The 6,495-nt window shown below is 33.0% G+C and overlaps 1 long non-coding RNA gene across 1 annotated transcript; it reads right to left on the minus strand.

Moving 5' to 3' along the window:
- Positions 1-4,242: 4,242 nt before the first annotated feature.
- Positions 4,243-4,985, minus strand: LOC111614619. Its single transcript, XR_002754970.1, has 4 exons — positions 4,729-4,985; positions 4,570-4,653; positions 4,393-4,464; positions 4,243-4,315 (listed from the first exon to the last, which is right to left on the minus strand). It is a non-coding gene; the product is annotated as an uncharacterized LOC111614619 (long non-coding RNA).
- Between the last annotated feature and the right edge of the window lie 1,510 nt (positions 4,986-6,495).

Consider the following 6,495-nt stretch of genomic DNA (forward strand, 5'->3'; position numbering starts at 1 on the left):
AAACTACAAGCTGCATGGACATTTTTTGGCATTTTCTTCGCAAGTTTCCATCTGTGGTGTGTCCGTGTTTAAAACGAAGAAAGTAAACTGGTCGATATTTAATAAGGTATGTAAAGTATTGTGTGAATTTTAATTCTTACTTTACGTTTCTTTGATAAAGGTTAATTGATTTAGCACGTTATGTCAATCACTTCTTAAACACGTAAAGGTTCACACAAAATACCACTCAATTTAAATTAACACGACGTCATTATATCAGTATTTCAACGGAATCAAATGCTGCGACGTCCTGAAATAAACACTGACCGATAAAGTTAATTGTCTTAGTGTTAGACGTTTAGAGTAAAAAATGGAATGCAATATTACACTTAGAGAAAAGCTTCAGTCTTTCTGGTTTTCTACACTTATCAGTCATCCTCACACGAATGCCATTTACATTATGCAAAAAACGGGTGTTCCATTCTTACATATTTTTTTATCTATTTGCCCTAACAACCAGCAGTAACTTGCTGGTTGCTGGTTCCGTGCAATCGGCTCGCCGGTGTTTATTTGTATTTTAAGACGTCGATTAATGCCTCATATCTCGATGTAACAGCGGCTTTATTCTGAATAATTAAGTGTAATTTACCATCTCGAAGTAATGAAGATTTTGTAGTAAATGCAGTTACAAACCACCGTAATAATTTCTTTGCTAAGACACTATCGTCACAGCTGCATTCCAGACACGAAAGTGTCTGGAATGCAGCTGTGACGATAGTGTCACAGCAATGCAGCTGTGACGATAAGCAGCTGTGACGACGCAACACTTTTCTTACGCCCACAGTCTCGTTTAGTAAATTTAGTAAATAAAAAATCTTGCCCTTCTACTCGTTAAACACATCGACCATCCCTGACAAAGAAGCCGATAAGTGGAGTCAAGCTCGCTGCTTAACCCCCTCGGTTCACAGTATTTTGGTTCTTTCTTTAATGGTAAAATGTTTTTTTATCGGTAAAGATTTGAGATGTGTTTTTCTTTCTGTTGTCTTTATTTTATAAATGCTGCCTAAAAATAACCATACAAAACATTAATAAAAATTATAGTTAATATAAAACAAGTGACAAACATATTATTATTCCGGAATATCACAGTAGGCATCTTAGAAATTAAAATCTGTATCAATAATATCAACAAATTTTAATTATTACAGTCGCGGCCGTCTCATCATTAAATTTAATACTCTAGTGCTATAAATGTGTACGGATTGAAACGTATTTAAGCATTATATTCTTTTATATACATTTTTTAAAATAAATTATTAGCTTTAATTTTATCAGTTTTATAATTTTCATTACCTAGTCAAACATTAAATCACGCTTTCGATTTATTCCATTACCGTTAAATCAATCCCATTGTTTATAAAGCTGTAAATAACTTTATCAGGTGCACATGACGTTATCAATAAACTCGAGTTAAGAAAGGAACAGTTATTCTATTGTCGCACGCAACGTGCGACGCCGTACACGCGTCGTGTGACGTCAAATACGTAATTTCGTTTTCTTACGTAATAATCATTAGTTAGTAATCAAGACTTTAATTATAAGCATACTAGCAGATAAGACCGGCGTTGCTCGAACAAAAAGTAACGATAGCGAAGACTAAGACTATTGTTACATTATAGCCACACTTACTCGTTTTCACGAAATGCAGGAATTAGGTCCCCTCTGTTTCCGGACTAATTAATGAATTTGTAGATGGGTCTAAAAATATGTTCGATTTCCCGCAAAAACGCAAAAAACCGCATCTGCGTCTGTAAATCCTGCACGTTGCTTTCTCTTAATGCTTCCATTGTTGAAGCTTTAATCCTGTCTCTCTCCCATCGGTAGGAATTTCGAAAAATTTTTTCTTATTGCACGTTGTCATGACGTACCCTAATTGTGTATCAAATTTCAACCTTCAACTTCTAACTGTTTGGGCTCTGCGCTTATTATTATATTCAACCCGTATCGATTATATTGATATATATAGATGACCAAAAATTAAACATATCGTAAATACTTATCGAACTTTATATATTTATTATAAATTATAGTTAAGAAAAGCGCTCCACACCATGTAGACGACGCCATGTTAGTACGGCTCAGTTGACAGAGCAAGATTTCATGTAAATTTCTCGTGTTGTATTGAAGCTAAAATGATAGGGTTTGTTGTCATTGTGAGGCCTGCCGATTAGGGGTGAGGTGTTTTCGACAGCCGAGCGGTTAATACTGTCGTGTGGGCGCAGAATGACTCACCGAGACAGGTTTACCATATAAAACCGTTTAATAATATACATAAATTGTTCTTACAACAATTCAAGAAGTCAGGCGAACGCCTATCCACCGATGGGTTACTAAAACAGTTCCCAAACAACACGGAAAAGTTCGACAGTTCGGTCGGTCCTTGGGTGTTTCGCACGTCGGACGCAGAGAACGATGTCCCCGGAGCACGCACCAGCACTTGTCGCGATGTCCTCGGTTAACGAGTTGAACCTCGGCGATTCTGGACAGAACGGGTTGTCGAAACCAGCTCCTAGGGCGTCGAAAGAGCCTTCGTTGTGTCTCTGTCGTGAGCACCAAATCCCAGCAGGGTAGCGCTACGCACCAAAACCCAAGACTCCGTAAAGTTCCCGAAAACGCGGTTTTATCAATTTTTCCACCGCGGTCGCCTCTCCATTGGTCTCTCCTCGTCACATGGTGACAATTCGAAACTCCAGGAAGGGCGCGGGAGAGTTCAACGTCGCGTCGGAACACGACTCCTCTCCAACCTCGTTTTCCTCGACTTTACTCTATCTATTGTTTAAAATCTTTTAACAAGACAAAAGGTTCATTGTTTAAATCCGATCTTTAAGTTCGCTCTTTCGTACTACGAAAATTGACTCTTTTAAAAAGTCGTTATTGGCCTGCTTTCGGACCCCGTTTGGGTCCTCACATCATAAACACAAAATAATTGAGTTTCGTAACCAGAATGTTAAACAAAAAGATTTTTAAAAATATCAATAATTCAAATTTTTGTAATTTTTAAAATTATTTTTATCCTTGATAATAAAAAAATACAGAAATAACTATCTCCGAATAAAGTAAAACAACAGTGCAAATCTCAAAGCAAAATATAGTGATTCAAAATCATATCATAAAAAAATCTTGTAGTGCTCAAGTCAAACGTTAAATCACGCTTTCGATTTATTCCATTACCGCTAAATCGATCCTATTGTTTATGAAGCTTAGGTGCATCATACAAGGGGTTGCTTTTTGACTTGTTTAATAAATATTTATTCATTTTTTTATTGTACAACAAACATATACTGTAGAAATCTTCACTAGTACATATTAACTGAGCCCACAAATTACATTTTAGGAAGTGGAAAGCAATCTATTATCTTTATTATAAATATCGTTGCATATCAGACACACGTTATCAACTGAGATAGCTTTAAACAAATGTTTCAAGACACGTTTCTTTCTGTTTCCATCGCTGCGTTAATAAAGACAACTACGTTGTCAACGGGTAATTTATAGGCCTATCAACAATCGTTAAATATTCACAGAGCATAATAGCATTGGTTTGCTTAGTTTATATATTTACACGCAACAAAACTATCCTGATACAACGTCACTCTCGACAAGATAATGCATTGTGTCCGTCCCGTTGTAGCAAAATAGTTTTATTATCTTTGTTTTATCAACAGTTCCAACTAAAACAAAGCCAGTATATCTCCTACTTGCATATTTCTTATACAATCACGCAACGCTAAGATCCTTACTTTCTTTTGAAGGTCACTATTCAAAAAATGAGGAAGTTTGGTACTTCCAAACTTCACGAAACGTCCAAGGAAGACTTTTCGCTCCAGATAGCTAACTTTATTTCTCACCAAGATAAAACTTAGCAGAAAAATTAAGAGACTAATTACATAAACTACCCCGATATAGCGCTAGTATGTACACGTATTATTTTTAAACCGCATTGATGCAACTAACCTCTAACATATACAACCGTATCCAGTCTGCTCTAGTATAATTTAGTTGTAGTAATTTAAAGAAGCAAAGTAATTTAAAAGAAAATATACTTTTCGTAATACAAAACTGTTTATTTAAAATATTCTAATTTATTACAAACAAATAGAAAATTTAAAAACAAATTATTAAATTTTAAGAGAATTAATTACGCACATTTAATGAAAATTAATAGATGGCTCAACATTGGATAAACTATACAGCGACGAATCGTGCACGTCAATGTTTTTTTTATTTTTCAGGGATTATTATGGACACAATTCGCAAACTCATCTTCGTCTACATCCTAAAAGCATAAAAATTGCAAATAATTAAGTAGAAATAAAAAGTAAATTTGTGTTTATCTTTTTATTTTTAACTTACGAATTCATTTGATTTATCATCCAAATTTAGCTCTTTTAAACAATCTTCGTGCAGTGCTACCATTGCATTAAACTACGAAATAAAAATTAGGCCTATATACATTATACTTTTGTAAATGCTCACGAAATGTATTCATTAATATTTATCATTATACTAAAACGAATGAAATTATATTACCTCATCGTATGTTTTGCCACACATTTTATTATTCAGAAAGTCAACAAAGTTAGCTTCGTTAAAGCATCGGGCAATATCTGAAAACTGACAAATTATATTTGAATATTAATATTTATATATCTTGACAACAATTTTTTTAATTATATTAAAATAACTAACCGTTTGTCTTTCCTTAAAGGAAAGTTGCGACTGGATACAATTCAATATAGTATTTTGAAGTTTTACAGGTAAACAATGTAAATTAAATAGAAATGCGATTGTAATATATTTTTATATATCTAAAACTATGAAATTTTTAAAAATCTCTCTGAAATTAAGATAATTTATTCTTAACATTTGAGAATTAAATACAAAACTTCTTACGCTCACCACAATAGTTAAAATAGTTAAGCATCTCTCTTTTCATTCTAAAGCCATTGATGGGACCTAAATTGCATGCGATCACTCCTAAAAAAAGCAAAATGCACAACTTCATTTTGCACTTCTTGCAAAGAAAGAATTTATGTTTAAAATAAATTGATACGTAATTTTCGGTTATTTATATTTTCTTTATTAATCATAATAACAGGAAAAGCAATTAACTTATGTATTTTACAATAAGGGAAACGTTATAAAAACTGTTTCCTTTTTTTATTTAACTTTTAAAAAAGGAAAATTGTTAAAATTTACAAAAATATATAAATTAAAAATTACTTTAAGTTTTGAAACAAAAGTAGATTTCAGTTTTTTTAAATTAAAATGATTTTTAATGTACTATTTATTCGAGATTGGGATGAGGAATGGTTGGAATAGCGAAACTTCGCCACATACATCATAACAATGCATTTACACACATACACATAATTAAATTCCATAAATAATTATGTTTACCGAGTTTCGGGTTGGGAAAAACGGTAGCGTATATCCGTGTAAAACGTTATTTAAATATCAATGTAAAACCGTCTCTGATATGATAGACGTGTCTCACAGCAATTCTCGGTTTTACTTTGAAATCTAATATACAGCAAGTTAACTATATAATAATTTAAATACATTGTCATCCAACTTAAATGTGTTCTCACAGTTTCGGCCTTCCATCTTAATTAGAAGTGAATGAAATTTGAGTTGAAAGATTTAAAGATATGGTACAAAACACACTAAATGAACGCATTTATAAACATGTCACTAAATATTTAATGAATGATTTAATAATTGTTCATTTCACAAAAGTATATTTCGTTAAAATTTTAAAAAATTAGAAAAATGAATCAAAATATTTAAGTCACAAGGGGTTGCTTTTTGACTTGTTTAATACATATTTATTCATTTTTTTATTGCACAACAAAAACATACATAATAGCAAACTTCACTAGTATATATCAACTGAACCCACAAATTACATTTTAGGAAATGGAACTCTATCTTTATTATAAAGATCGTTGCATATCAGACACACGTTATCAACTGAGATAGCTTTAAACAAATGTTTCAAGACACGTTTCTTTCTGTTTCCATCGCTGCGTTAATAAAGACAACTACGTTGTCAACGGGTAATTTATAGGCCTATCAACAATCGTTAAATATTCNTTTAATTCAAACAAATTCGAACAAAACATTCGAAATAGAAAGCCACTTTCAACCACTTTCAGCCTCATATCTCCCGCACCCTTATAGCTATCGAGACGCAACCACCCCTATGCACGAATGGAGACTTGGGGCTACCACCACATACAAACACCATTTACATGCGATGTGCAGTTTTTGCGAAAAAGTGAAATATAGGGACATACATGTCCATATATATATATATAGATATAGATATATAAATGGACGTGTGTGTCCTATATTTCACTTTTCAGCCAAAACTACACATCGCACATGAATGGTGTTTGTATGTGGTAGTAGCCCCAAGTCTCCATTCGTGCACTATGGTGGTTGCATCTCGAT

This window comes from Centruroides sculpturatus, unplaced genomic scaffold (genome assembly GCF_000671375.1).
Source record: "Centruroides sculpturatus isolate CEXI.00-Female unplaced genomic scaffold, Cexi_2.0 scaffold2073, whole genome shotgun sequence".
NCBI classification, from domain to species: Eukaryota; Metazoa; Arthropoda; class Arachnida; order Scorpiones; family Buthidae; genus Centruroides; species Centruroides sculpturatus.